At 45.8% G+C, this 15535-nt stretch overlaps 1 protein-coding gene across 1 annotated transcript in view; it reads right to left on the bottom strand.

Moving 5' to 3' along the window:
- SLC6A6 (solute carrier family 6 member 6) overlaps window positions 1–11954 on the bottom strand; it is a 190333-nt gene extending 178379 nt beyond the window's left edge. The window contains exons 1-2 of the mRNA XM_084292669.1: window positions 11939–11954; window positions 11265–11431 (exon numbers count right to left, since the gene is read on the bottom strand). The gene's annotated coding sequence lies outside the window, so the exon portion shown is untranslated. The remainder of the gene's footprint in view (window positions 1–11264; window positions 11432–11938) is intronic.
- Window positions 11955–15535: the final 3581 nt, after the last annotated feature.

Below are 15535 nucleotides of genomic sequence, written 5' to 3'. Positions count from 1 at the left end.
AACAGGTTCCCTCAAACAATTTTTTTGCTGTTGTGTCACCCCAATACACACATTCCTCTCTTAAAGGATCTTTGGGGATGATCGAAATGAGATTTCGGATATGTTCTGGCATTTGTGTCACACGTTTTGTTTACAGAGCTCAAAGCACCTCACTCAACCCACGTGAGTCTCTCACACGGTGTTTTCACCTCTGTATCCCAACACAGTATCAATACAACCTGACGTTATGGGGAAAATCTGTGCCATTTGTGGATGATAAACCCAAAAATCCTATGGAGGCTTTCGTAGCCTTTCACAGATGGAAGGGGGACAAACGAAACATAGCCAGAATGTGAAGGTCACACTTGCCAGGGGCTGGGGACCCACCCTCTGGTAAGGCAGGTCACTTGAGTGTTTCTGCTCCTCACCACCCCGTCTGTGGGTTACAAGAGCATATAACCCCACTTTACCTTACAGCTCTCACCTCTGGAGAACATCAGGAGATGGGTGGAGACAACTCCAAAATCTACACCTGGCATTTAAGACCGTTTCTCCAGCGCCTTCCACGTACAAGCAAACAAAACCCAGGCAGACTCAGCTTACAGCTCAGCCTTCTGCCCGGGGCAAACAAATATCCCGTCCTGGCAATTCCCATTGCACAGCAAAACTGCTTGGAAATACGCTGAGCTGCCCTGGGTGTGCAACCTGAAGGATTTCATACACCTTCCAGTCAAATGGAATTTAGAGTAATAAAATAGTAAATAATTAGTAGTAGATGAAGCAAGTATAATAGTGTATAGCAAATAATAAATAGATAATAAAATTGACTAGTTTACACAAGATAAAAAGAGGGCTTGAAATAAAGGAGAATGCCTCCTGCATGTGGTCACAGAGGAACGGTTTGAGGACAGATAAGAAGTGAGTCTAGAGCTGAACGCTTTCAACCCGTGCCACTTTCTGGCCAGCCCCAACAGCTTCATCACAGGTTTCAGAGCTGGACTGAGCAAGGTGCTGTTGCCTTAGTGAGACAAGGGCGCAGAAGTGTTGGCCGATGTCACTGCAGGGTAGGGATTCCAGTGGAAGGGAAGAAGAAAGAGCAATGAGAGCTGCCACAGCCCTCCTCTCAGAGGAGGTGGGTTGTTGCATCCTGTAGGGACACAAATATCTGCCTCACCCTTCTAATAGGATTTTCATATTCTTCATGAGCTTAACATGGGAAAATACGTTCAAAAAAAAATAAAATGATCATTCCAAATCATGATGATGAAAAATCTTTAAACCTCCCAAATCCCTCTAAATCCTTTCACAGGATTCTGTATTTCTCACAGTAAGTTCCTTTGGTTAATTCTGCCACTGAGTTAAGGTACCCAAAGGAGAAATAAAAAAAGCTTTGCTTGAAAAACATTTTTCTTTGAGTGCTGGACTTCACAGGACCTGAAAAACCAAGGGACAAGCACCCCACATCAGGGACAGCTGCATAAACTTCCTGAGCACAATAAATTAATCATAATAAAAGACTTTTTTTTTTTTTTTTCTAAATAATACAGTTAGGTACCAAAGATAAAATGGTTATTTCCCAGAATTGTTCCTGTTTGGCATGGATCCTGATTGCTTAGATTAAGAACTTTTCTTATTGAGCTGTTCATAACCTCTACCCTCAAAATCTGGGGAATGTCTTAAATGGAAAACACAGAATACACTAAAATCCCAAACGTTCCTGCCTTTTGCATTCCCTCACTCCTTCAGCAACTCACCCAGGGCTGCACAAGCAGCAGTGTGTGATGGCTGCATCCAAGCTAACTTCTGGCTACTGGGAACAATTCTGAAAGTTGGATGAGACTGAACAGAGCAAAGCAAATCACTGGCTAAGTCTAGCCATATTTGCCCCTACTTGTGTGGAATGGTTAATTGCCTGCTTAAGGGTTTCAGGCTTTTTCCGTTATTGATTGATGCTTCACATCTCCCTGCCGACAGTGCTTGAAAGCTGTTTGCTGTCAGCCTTGGTTATGTACTGCTCTCTAGCTGGTTCTCCACCACAAAACCATGGCTCCAGTGTGATGGATGAATGAGCAGGACACGAGAGCTCCGTGCCTACTGTCTGGAGCCAGCTCCAGCACATGAATTGCGAACAACAGCCTAAACCTGAGCTGACACATTTGAACTGTAATGGCCTCTAACATAAAAAAAAAAAAAAAAAAAAAAAAAAAAAAAAAAAAAAAAAAAAAAACAAAGATAAAGCTACTAAGTGCAAGAGGGGAAACTGGCATTTTGGGATAGAGGAGTGGGACCCTTGAAATTATCATGCAAATCTGGAGGCTTTTCAGCAATTTCGGCTAAATCCTTCAGGCCTGTGCACACAGAGAGGTTAATTTGGTTTCAAGCAGTATGGATTAAAAGCAGAACAGTTCATCCTGATTAATTCCCTCTGTGGTCACTCCTACTTCGGAATAAAAATGCCTAATTCTGAACCACTACAATTCACCCTTAACCTGCTTTAAGGGTATTAAGAGTAAGTCAGGCTTTTCCAACACCAGTGTTCAGAGACAACTGCTTGCAAATAGCCAGGAATGGCTTCACATGAAGGCAAACCCCTACTAGGTCAGAAAAAAACACCTGAAATGCGGTATATTTACTAGATCAGATTCAGATATCGATTATACCATTAAGAAGTTCAGGTTGCTTCTGTTTTCTTCTGTGAGCCAGCTTTTGATCTAAGACACTGCAACCAAGATAAGAATCTGACCACTGACTTTAGAGGAAGTTTTTCCAAGAACAGGAAAAAAAAAAAAAAGTATTAGCAAACCTCCAGCAATGACTCAGGGAGCCACTCATACAGGAAAGGGTGACAGGACATAGCTTTTATTTCTATGTAGTTAGTTTAGTTATCAGCGGTCTAAAAAGATTCAGGAGAGGAAAAGCATTAAAGGTCTTGAGATGCTTATAAGTTTTTAGCTAGAATTTGTGTTTAATCTGTTATAACAATGTAAAGAAAAAGTTTTATGAACTTTTTCTAACACTGATGCAAACTGTTATGAGCTGAAGGGAACATTGTACCATAGCCAAGGACGTGTGAAAACTGGAGGTAAGCTATCAACAAACTACCCATGAGCTCAGGGGATGCTCTAGGGCCTAAATGTGGAAATACCCAGCAAATCCCCACTGAGCTCTCAGAGAAAGCATTGCTTCAGAACCTGCCTTCTGCTCAAGCCTGCATGGACTACGTGCAAATCTGGGTTTCTATCCATCATCCATTCCCCCCTCCAAAATACAGCCACCTCAAAAAGGGGCCATAGCAACTCTTTGAACACTTAGGGCAACATGACAGGGCAGGCTAAGTAAAGGTGAGGTAACTAGGATGGACTGTCTGCTCCTAAAGCAACTCATTCAAACTTTCTGTCCCTCAGGCAGAACTTTCCCTACCAAATTCACACCCCCCTTACACCACAAACTCTTTCCATCACCAGGCTAAAACCACATCTTGCGCAAAGTGATCTCAGAGATGCTGATCCTAAAAACTACATTTATAAATCATTGCAGTAGATGAAAAAGGAGGAATTGCCTGACTAAAAAGGTGAGCAGCAGTAAGGGAATCTTTAAAATCTGGAAGTTTTAGCCCAAAGCACCTTTAAAGCTTCTACTGTCACTCAGACTGGCTTGCTGTGTTGTCCTCTGACACTTTAGGTTTGGCAATAATATACGTCAATTTGCAGATCTTTGAGATTAAGCAGATTAGTAACAGGCAGATTGAGTGATCTGAGAAAAAAGGCTAGGATCTTTGGGTGTTGGACACCATGTAAACATCACTCACTGTTATTTACTCCTCGTGAAGCACCGCAGGGTACACGGAATAGGGCAGGAGGGGGCCCGGCACCAGGCTGCAAATGGTCAGGGATGCCAAGCTATAAATATGCTGATATATTTTTACATTTGTTGTGGCAAAGTCAGGATGGTCGTCGTGATGCTGGGATGTTGCTGGGGCTGTTTTCTAATTATAATTAGATTCCGTTACTTTTCCAGGGTCATTATCAGGGGCACGGTCATGTGTGCTTGCTTTTAAATGCTCCTGGCCCAGCTAATTACTCTGGGCACAAGGGAACTCCATGGGCCAAGGGGAAATATTTCCAGTCCCAGGAGTGCCTCCTCTCGCTGCCAAGGGGTGGGTACCATTCCTTGTCTGACACCACCACGGTCCGCAGCAGGGCCATGCTAAAAGATGCTGTGACTCGTTTCCCTGTGCCAGCTGCAGTGAGTAGCTGTCCAGCAGCGCATTTCAGGGGTGCTGGCAGTCTCCCTACAGGTGCTCCTGCCTTGCCCTTGCTGCCCACCCTTACTTGCTGTAGGCTTCTTTTTTTGCACCTGTGGATTCAGAGGCAGGATTTGAAAGCAAATGTGCTGGAACATTTTCCGAATCCAAAAATAAACAACACCTGTCATTATAAGTGATCTGCTGAAGCAGCCATACGTGAATGTCCGTGCCTCATCTGAGCGCCTGATGCTGAAAGGGCTTTTTGCTGTTGCTCACGGTGCTCTTGCTCTGCATTCTCCAAGTGCCACCACGAGAACCTTTCCAAACAGGCTGCAAGGAGCCATGTCCAGGAGGACCAGCCCCTAGGCTCTGTGGATGTAGCTGATGTGCAAAAAGATTCCAGCTGAAAGCACCAGAGGACTTACTGGAGCACCTCCTCACCTACAAATCCACAGGGAAGTGGAATTAAATGATTGGACTTGACAGCTAGGGAGAGGTATGCTGTCTCTGTTTAATCTTCCTTGTAGGATAACACAACCAAGACAAGGGCAGGGTACAGCCTATCGCACTAATACAGCCCTTCAGGAGTTTTCTGCGGAATTGTATGCCACCAAGGGCATTTCTGACACTAAAAAAAATGTAGAAAGAAACTAGAGATGGTTCCATACAAATGTACCAACCCTCCCAGAAGCCTTGACCATATAGCCCAGGCACTGTTCTGCCTCGTCAGGTTTGGTCGATGCTCAGGTGCACTTCATCTCTTTGATACAGAAGCCAGATTCCAGGTGCTGCATGTGAGCCACTGCCAGGATGCCACCCACGCTGTGCAATGGCCCCTGCAAACGAAATGTAAAGACTTGTGGAGCATCAGACCCTGCAAACCCCACCATATTTATGGAGATGTACCTTTGCAACTGAGGCATTCCTCATATTTTGGGTTTGAATGATGGAGATGCCAAGGGAAAAAGCATTTGAGATCATCCGTGGTACTGCTTTTACCAGATGCAGGCTCTTCTTTATGGGGTCTCCCTGCACATGAGAGGAAGAAATGTCTGACTTGATTGTTTCATCCAACCTTCCACAATAAAGATTTGTGCTTTTCCCTGATTATACTGGCTTTATGTCCAGAAAGCAACGTATTGGTGCCCATTACATATCTTTCTTTGCCCACTATCAAGCCCTGAATTCTCTCCTCCTTTTTACCAATAGCTCTTTCCCTTCCTGATGATGCTTCCTCGCATACACTTGCAGACTGTTTTCAAGCCTCCTTTTAATCATCCTGCAGAGCTAGGCTACACATATTTAGCTCCGTTAACCCTGCTTTACTTTGCCACTACACTGCGGGGCAGGATGCTCTCATCAAATAACCCTTCCCCTCCCGCTCTGTGTGACCATCAGCGCACAGGACCTCTGCACCCCGGGGTGCTCCACAGGTGGGTAGGGCCAGGTGACAAGGAGAGCATTCCCCCCTGCTTCACAGCTTGGAACTACAGAGACGATCCAAAAGAATCCTTCACAGTTCTAAAAACCCTATATTCACCCTCTAAATCAGGAAAGCTAATTGGCCTCACTGCTCTGACAGCGTTTTCTCTCGGGAAAAAGAAGTGGCACTACTTCTTCAGCACTCAGACCTTCTGAATGCTGATGCCAAATGTGTTTCTCTCAATTAATATTGGTGGAATGAAAGGGCTTTCTTCTCTGATTCAGCCTTCTCTCCCAGGATAAATCTTTTTGGAATTTGCTTTATATATTGTGCTTTTGAATGTTCTTTTAAATGTTAAAAAATGACTGTGTGAGAATGTCGCCTTCTCATTACCAAAATTTACTACATATTTTCCTCCATTGTTACCCGTACAGTTCCAGCAGTGTTAACAATGGGAAGCCTAGAGCAAATGGTCTGGCACCAGCACTTGTCATCTAACTATAGCTGGTCAAAAATGTGTTGGAAAAGTGGTTTTGTGCTTTTTTTTTTTTTTTTTTTAATGTGCTTGTTTTGAGTAAGCACTTCCAAATGAATTTTTTTAACTAAACCAAAATCCAATCTCAAGTTATATTTTAACCAGGAAAATAGTGGTTTTGTATCTTTTTTGGGGGGAAAACCTATGCTGGTGAGTAAACGAAAGTAGGTGCTCCACTCCCCTGCTTTTCTTGATTGGAAGCTAATAAACAAACAAACAGCCAAAAAGATAAGGAGAGTATAATTTTTTTCATCAGAATGAAATTAGAAATGATTTTTTTTTAATTCATAATTTCTTTTAAAATGGATGAAAAAAATTCTGTAGTCTTTAAAATATTTACTCACCTCTTTGTAACTCAGACCACTGTCAGTATAACATGCCCCATCACACAACACTACAGAAGCAAATTTTCAAGTTTCCACAAAGCTTTCAACACTGCAGGTAAAGGGAGCCCAGCTACATTCAGCAATGGTAGGAAATGATTTAAAAGTGCTTGTAGCACTGGTGGGAGAAGCAGAGCAGCAAAGCTCTCTGGCAGAAGCTCTGCGGGAAGTCAGAATGGTCCTCTCTGATAATAAAACTTAGGAATCTACAAAATCTACTCATTGGAAACCACTGCTTTTTTTTTTTTTTTTTTTTTTTTGTCCATTTTTGCAGTTACTTCGATTTCCTTTGTTACCACAAATCTTTGTTGTAACTAAAACACAGAAAAAGCACATCCTCTGAAATCCTTCAGCTGTGCCTTCCTAGAGCCATGGAAACAGTTTTGCATGTCCAGGGCAGGGCAAGGTGGATTTTCTTTTTCTTTTTCTTTTTTTTTTTTTTTTAAACTTGTGGTCTGTCATAAGGTCCTTTTGTTTCTCTTGTGAATATTCAAATCAAAATCCCGGACTGCGGCATTTTTATTTTGACTCTGATAAGAGGTCACACCTGGGCATGACCTGAACTTGACCAGCCTCCCTTGCCGAACTGCTTTTCATACCATTCTCATAATGAATTTAAGTCATCAGCTGTTAATGCTTCTGCAACCCTACTGCTTCCTTCCTGGTGTTAGACAAGGATTCAGAGGACCCAGTTAATACTCAGAGCTCTATCCAATTTAAGAAGAGGATTTGGAGTTCAATTAGGTCACTTATTGGCTGCTTCTGAACCTGAGCTGGGACTAAAATGTGTCCAAACCTTCCATTGGGTCAGACTGAAATAACCCAAGATACAGCAGCACACCTGAACCCCAGCCCCTCCCTGCTTCCCGTGCAATGCTCTGCATTCCCCGTGGCGCCGTGGAAATGCCTACATTTGTATAGGCATACGCCCCATCTATTTGATGCTGGCATAAAGTGAGATTATTAATAGCGTGTGATCTACCGTGCCTTCCATCTGAGGATCTCTCTCAAAGCATTTTAGAAGGCTGAATCAATTTTCAAAACACTCCTGTGTAATGCTATCCCCATTTTACTGGAAGGTAAACCAAGGCAGTGGGAGGTATTTTTCCCAAGGGTTCGTTCGTTGGTGGAGTCAGAAATAGAGCCCCGGGCCCGTGCTCCAAATATAGCCTCCATTCTCATCCCATGGCCTCGAGCTGGCTGCAGGAGTCCCCCCATCACACCCTTGACATCCCTCCTGCCTGCTGGGTCCTGCTTCCCAAACTGCTGCCTGTTGCCATGGGAACGGCAGTGCAGCTCCATGGACCAGGCTGGCTTCAGCTGTATCAATGCAAATTGAGAGCAAATTCACGGCAGTTAATGGAGCTGCTCCAGATTTCCATGGTGGAGGGGGGTGATGAGCAGGATCAGTCCCTCTGGATGCGATAGAAGAAAGTGGTGATCCATTGAAAGTGGAGGAAAATTATTTGATCATTAGAGGGGGCAAAAGGATGAAGGGCAGCTTACAACAAAGGTATAAAAAGTAAATCTGAGAATTCAACATCACCGAGGGTGACATGACCTACTTCTGACCATTACCAGTAGAAGCTCTTAGAGGTCCAAAACAAGTGCAGTGCTTGCTCAGTGCAAGGAGAAGGAATCACCAGATTCATGCTTTCACTGCAAGAATAAGGGATGATGAAGAATAGAGTCAGAGGCAAAGAAATATGGGGGCAAGAGGTGAAGCAGAGAGACCCCTTCTACCAATCCTAACCATCACCCCCTTGCTTTTTCACTACCTTGCAGCAGCTCAGCTCTTGAGGCCAGTGAGCAACAAGCAGGCTGGCACAGCCCGTGTCTCCCTGTGCTTTGTGAGCAGTGAGATGGAGGCTGGCACGGTGTGAGGAAGAGTATGGTGTGCTGCAGGGAAGGAGCATCTCAAGGCTTGGAAGTTAGCCACCCTGTGCTTATGCTAACGCAGGAAGGCTAATTTGAGATGAACTTCTCCTATGATGCTGGAAAGCAAACCATCCTGTGTCTACGGCTGAGTAAGCAGCTACTGTTTCATGCAGTTCACACACATGCTGGAAATATCCTGCTGTAAAGCACCGTCTTTCACAGTGTCAGGGACTTGCTATTTATCTTCCTGGACCTCAAACCCTGCAATCCACAGCTACTTAGCTTCATGAATTAGTACTCAGCCACCAGCCATTTAGATTATGTTGCTGCTGGCCGCCCAAGGGAAACCCTTTGGATCAGGCAGGTTCCGTGTTCAAGGAGTTATCACCATGGCAGAGCTGATGCAGATTTTCCGAGAGGAGATTCCTGAGCATCCAAGCAAGAGATGGGAAGCCTATGAGCAGCAAGGTTTGGCACCATCTGCTGTTCCTTATGGCAAAAAATCCTGCAGAACTTTCAGATCTGCCTGGACGTTTACATTGCAAAGGCTGTTCTGATGTGGGGGCAAAGGGCAGTGACACAGGACAGTGGCAGGACTCAGCACCCAGTCTGGAGGACTGCAGCCACTGTTCTAGGGGGATAGTACAAGACTGACCCTTGCACACACTGAGGATGCAGCAAAGATTTAGTCTGCAGTGCCCTCCTGGCATGGTGACTGCACAGAGGTGCTGAACGTCCCAGCGCTGGCTCCTGTTCATGCACGGTCAGCCAGGCGAAGGTTTGTACACATAAGTTTCAAAGGCCTCAGCATTTCTTGTGAAACATGTTATTCTTCTGCCCACCTCAAAATAAAAGGTCAATGCCCAGATTTGGTGTCTCATCACCAAAGAATTTGGATTTGTCCCATCATTTTATCATAAACCTGACCTGAGATTCAAGCTTTTAAAGAAATCCCCTGCTGTATGTAAACACAAAGTTAAGGCTGAGGGTCCAAGGTGAGCAAGCACTTTGCACGCCCGCTGCTGGAACCAGCTACCAAACAAAACATGACCAGAGATAACACAGAAATGCAGTTTGTATGTTGATATTTCTTAGCTACAGTTCTTGGAAGGTAGTGAATCCCAGTTTCCCTTTCTTTTCTCTTCCTTTTCTATCATATTTTATTTTTTTTAAAAAAGCAATTTTCCACTCCGCAAGACTGGGAAAAACCTTGAGAAAGCAATTAACATTGAGCTCTCATAAGACTAATAACAAAATATACTCTTAAAAAATAAAAACTAGTAATTTTATGCCCATTTTCCTGCATTTGTGAAAGCCCAACATGTAAGATTTAAATGCTTCATATTGGTAACACTAGAGATGCTATTACTATGAGACAGCAATACCTATTGATGTAGGATAAGGGCAACAGGCCAAATTCCCCCCTTCAGTTAGACCACATTAGTCTCCCACATGACCCCTTTGAAGACTGATACTTGGAGAATAGACACTACCCACTGACTCAGGAGATCTAGACCCTCTATATGATTACCACAAGTTGAGGGGTAAAATATTGACAAGCAAAAGCAAAAATAGGAAAATTTGAGTGTGGTGATTGTTGTTAAAAGTTCTGAAATCAGGCAGTTTTATCATTGGAACCCTACTTTGTAAAGCTCTGCTTCAGAAAGGACATTGCTCCAGTAAAAATGGGATAACTTCCAAGTCTGATGGAAACATCAGAGTATGAGTATGTCCAGCTCCAGATGCTCTGCAAATGCCCTTTTTCTCAGAGACCTTGGAAGAGGAAGATTTAGAGAAGACAGTCACAAACATTCCCAGAAAGAGCTCCTGCTCCACACACTGTTTTTTACAGAGCTAATTCTGCTGTACACGACAGGCAGTGGTTCTAGAGTATTGCCGGTCTTTTGTGTCTGAGAATGGCAATGAAAATCCTTTGGATCTCTGATTTATCACTACTTTCTGGAAACAGAAGTATATCACAGTACAAGGGATAGAGCAACAAGGAAACATCCAAACCACATGGGCTTCTAATTTTGGCCTCCCAGACATCTTTGGCCATAAGCCTACACCAGGATACTTTACTGGGCATCATTCTCCATCCCTCCTGGCTGCCTGGGGAAGCTGGAAACCAGCGTAGTAATCCTGAGCCATCAGACTGAAGTTATAAAAGGAGCTTTGCAAAGTGAGAAAATGTCAGAAGACAGAGCTATGGCCTCTTTGCAAAAAGGCCTTATCCCAGTGACTTTAGCAATATATTCAATATAGCTTGCTTTTTGCTGAATTTGTCCTGTTTCTTTTCTTTTCTTTTCTTTCTTTTTTTTTTTTTCCAATTAGCGTTCACTGCCATTTTTCAGACCATGTAACTCTGTCCCAAATGGCAGAGATCAGTTACAGTAACACTGAGCTCAAAAGGATGGAAGCTGAAAACTCCATGTCAGCTAAATATAGATACAGTTGGGTTTGCATAAATGAACTTTACCTGCAAAAGTCAAGAGCACACAGCATGTTGTGATATGTAAGTCCCTGATTACCCCTCCTAGGTAACAGGACTGACAAAGCAAAAACATCCACAGACATACCAGGCCCTAATCACACAATTGTGCCATATAAAGGAAGTAGCAGTAAATTATCTCAGCTGCTGCATGAAAATACAGAAAAGCGTTTGACTGTCATTTTCTCTAGCATGACTTCAATGTGCTAGAGCTGGTGAGTTGCTTATTTTGCAGAGCTTTTTGGCTTTGAGGGCTCAAATTCCTTTTCCCCACAGTCACAAACCAGCCTCTCCTGTTCCCATGATCCCAGCACGCGTCCTACACCCACCTGCAGAATGGCCACGCGCTGCATCTACGCCATGCAAAGGAGAACCACGAAGAGATCCTTCAGCTAGCTGGCACCTGCCGGGTCACATCCACACTGTGGCTTAGCCTGGATAGAGCCAAATCAGGTGCCACGCAGATATGCCATTAGTTTCCTTCAAAGAGGTTTCTCTGTGGTGTAAAATCAGGTTTGGGTTAATTAAAGGAGGCCCTGAGCCAGTCTACAGTCTGGGTACTTGCAGGGAGGAGGAGGGTGCTGCAGGACAGGAATTTGCTTAATTCTGTGTGAATTTCCAGGGAGGCCAAGGTTTGGACAAACCCATTAATCTCCACAAATCTCTGCTTTCTCACGTAAGAAACCAGGATATAAATGTTCCCTTTCCTCAGAAAGAGGCCAGATGTAGCCTGTTTACACTCCAATATCAATAGGGACAAAATGGCAAGACTTGTAAGATCAGTGAGAAATTCCCAGTCCCATTTCACAAGCATTTGGTCTTACAAAATTATGCCCAGGAAAGAAATATGAATCAATGGGGAAAAAAAAAAATGACATGGGAAGTTAAAAATCTCAATGATCAACCTGACATCAAAGCATAAACCCAGTAAGGAAGGACCAGAGCTGCCTGTCACACAACAGCAACTCCCTGCACTCCTCCTCTGGTGCAGAGCCTGACCTACTTGATATATGTTCCTGCACTAAGGCCCCGGCACTAAGTATCTTAGACCCCTCAAATCGCATTCCAGATTTATAATTGCCAAGCAGCTGTCAGCCCTGAGCCCTGCCACGGTACCTCCCCATCTGTTCAGCCCATCTAGCATTACAGCAGAGGACAGCATGAAGGCTGAAACTGTATCGGACGTGAAGGCAGAACCTGCTGCACTGCCCACAGGGCCAGATGAGATCACTTTGCACTTTCATGGTCTTGAAATCTTTCGGGCTTCAGAAGAGAAGTGGGCAGAGGCCGATCAGAAGAGGGGAGAAGGGACACCGGCACAGGGATCGAATTCTGCAACATGACTCTGGCAGCTGAGTCAAACAGACAGACACCCTTGGCTTCACTGGGGAGGAGATGTTTGACTTCTGGCAGGGCTGGGGATCATTTGAGAGCCCCTTGGAGGAAAACCTGATACCCTGACTTTCCCCACACCCTCCCCCTCCACACCCCTTGCTATTAACTCTTTGTGTAGCAGTTGTTTTCACATAGACTCAAATCATCTGTCCTGAAATGCATGCCTGGAGCAGAAGCCCCTCCTGAATTGGTCTGATAGTGCTTTGCTGGGGAGTGGCTGTCTCTGAGTCACCCTAAATAGTGGCCCCAGTCCTATCACACTTACCAACAGTATCAGCCAAGCTCCAGATGAAAGCTGAGGACTTTTAAATCTAAAGACCAACTCTGGAGGTGTGAAGGAAGGACTTCAGGATTTGGCTCCAGCTGAACTGCACTCATTCGGTTTCAGGGGAACACACCGCATGTTTTCTGGGAGCTGGAAGTGCTTCCACTTGTTATCTTGCCACCAGGCCGCCCATGAAACAAGCAGCGCACACAGCCCACATCCCCTGGCTCTGGGGCCCTACGGGAACTTCTAGCTCCTCCATAACCCCAAGGCTGGTGGTGCTGTGAGACGGGAGGAGGACAGCAAGGTGCCATGAAACCTTAGAAATGTGGTGCTGCCCTGGTACCACCCACACTGCATAATGGTTCAGGCACCTCAGGGCCGGTGTGGCCCTTGTGCTGACAGATGTGTTTTCAGCAAACACGCTCAGGGCCAGCAGGCCACCTTCCCTGCCCTGTCACTCCAGCTGGGCTCTCCTCCGTTAGCCCTGCTGCTTGTGCCTCTGGTGAGCAGAGATCCCCAGACGGTCTCAGGATAAATGATCCCAGCTGGTCTCGAGGAGTTTCTTCAGCCTGGGCCGTACCCGTGAGGCACCCAGATGTCCATCCACGAGCGGCTCCTCGCTGACAGGAGCTCCCCAAACCACACGCAGGGCCCTGGAGCCCCATCTGCTCGCCTCGATCCCCATGAGATGGCACGTTGGCAGAGCACCTGCGCCTTGCAGGACTTGTGTGCGTGCACGTGTGCGCGCGCGTGCATGTGTCCCGCTGCCTGCCAGCACCAGGCCCCCGCATGGCAGCAGATTGGAGGCAGCAGCTCGCGTCTCACAAATTCATTTTCTGGCAGCGGGCGGATGGGGGAAGGGCCACGCGCTCTTTGTCAGCCCACACAGCCACACGAGTCCCAGCCTGGGTGAGCCAAAGCTCTTACAGGCACAAAACGTGTGCGCTGCCGGCCGTGGCTCTGCCTTAACCCTCCGGAGCAGCTGGCGCGAGGGCAGCTGTGAGTTCAGCGGCTGGGGCAGAAGGGCTGGTGACGCACGGCGCTATAGCTGGAGATCTGCTTTATTGCTTTCTGCTTTAACCTCTGAGCCTTTGGGTTGTGAGGGCCGGATCCTGAGCTCTCGGCAGGCCCTGCCAGTGCAGCCCTACAGATACGGGTACGGGTACCGGTGATGGCTCTCACTGAGAGTGGGCTTGAGATGCTGCTGACTGGCAAGCCGGTGTTCGTGTCGTTGCTGTGACTGCGTGCAAGCAAACCAGACATTGCCTATCCATCAAAGTCCTCCTTCCGATCCAGAGTCTAAAGCCACGTAGACAGAGATGTCAGCCAGAATTTGCTCTCTGGGACAAAGCAAACCCTCTCTGCAATTTACCTGCAGTACTATGCCAAGGCCGCAGTTTGGTATTTTTATCACTGCAGCATGTGTTTCCTCCCTACCTACAAATCAGCTTATTCAGGAGCTTTTGCAACCTATCCAGAATAAATATCTACCACAACAAGAAGATGCTATCTTCCTGAAACCCCTAAATTGAGAAGGGCCAACTTTTCCCTGGTGGAACCCTGCTTTGCTCTCAGGAGATCTCTAGCTCTCAGGCTCAGAGGGCTGGCAGGCAGGGGATTGCTCCTCACCTCTCCTGCTCTTCTGTATCCACCACTGGCCAGGGTTAGGGACAGGGTACATACAGCATGACATGGATTTTTAGCCTGGTCCAGAAAACCCGTTCTTATAATGAATAAAGGAATATATTTTACTGCCTGGACAGCTGTTGGCTGCGCACATGCCTCCCTATTTCAAAGAGGCAATTAGGAACGGAGCTGAAAGGGCAACGTGTCCTTTCCTCTAGATCTCCAGCCAAGTCCCCAGGCACAGGAGCCACACAGACAGGCAGGAATGCTCACATGGACACTCAGCATATCAAAGCATTTGGGCAGCGACACATGTAGCAACACGTGACAAACCTGCCGCGTAAGATGTGGTTTGCTGGTGTGTGTAGACTGACGTCTTCAAAACCCACTAGGATGAGCCAAGCAGCATCTAGAAAACACTGGCATTGGATCATTTAGGCTAACGGCTTTGGGTACAGCTCCTCAGGATGTAACACGGGGGTACTTAGAGCACGTCTTAACCATGAGGGTGCTTCATTCACCAGGACACTGCTGTCAGTAGCCTGGAAAATGGGATAGTGGAGGAACACGGCGAGCTGAAGTACCTCGGATCAGGTTTGGTAGCAGCCCAGTCTCATTCCCATGTCGCTTGTGCTACCTGTCCCTGCTCCCAGCCCTCAGCTGGGCATCCCCACACACCATGGTGCTGAGCACAAGTTCCTGCCAGCCCAAGAGGACTTTCAGAGGACCACGTCAGTCCCCTTAATCAGAGCCCTTCATCAGCTCCTTCCCCAGTGCTCCCTGAGGGGCCAGCATTTGTTCTGAGCATCAGCGTTGGATGTTTACAGCAGCTGTACGTAGACATTGTGTGCATTCCCTCCTGTACACTCACTCTTCTCTCTAAAGGCGTATGTAGTCCTCTCGCATGGAAAAATGTTACTGAGAAGGCAGTTTGAAATTACCACCTATCAACAAGTCAAAACACAGCCTCGTCTCCAACCGTTTGTACTTGGCTTGTTAACACACAAATAGGAAAAATCTTTCTGTCCTCTTCAATAGGATTTTAGCTCATCTTAACCATCTGCTTTTTTTATTATTATTTTTCTAGTAAAGACAAGTCCCTTCTGGAAAGTTCCAAGGGTATCTATCTAACCAGTTTTTATAAGGCCTCATCATATTAATATCTGAGATGGCATCTTTCCTAAATACCAGTAATTGTAATTTTCACCAGTATAAAATGCATTATTTTTAATTGCTCGCTTTACAGTGAAGTTTAAAGTGGCAGTCTTACAATGAACTCTGGAGACTGGAATTAGATTGCTTGTTCAATAA

Source organism: Netta rufina, assembly GCF_964035555.1.
Source record: "Netta rufina genome assembly, chromosome: 10".
NCBI classification, from domain to species: domain Eukaryota; kingdom Metazoa; phylum Chordata; class Aves; order Anseriformes; family Anatidae; genus Netta; species Netta rufina.
This window is presented reverse-complemented; position numbering and strand designations above follow the sequence as displayed.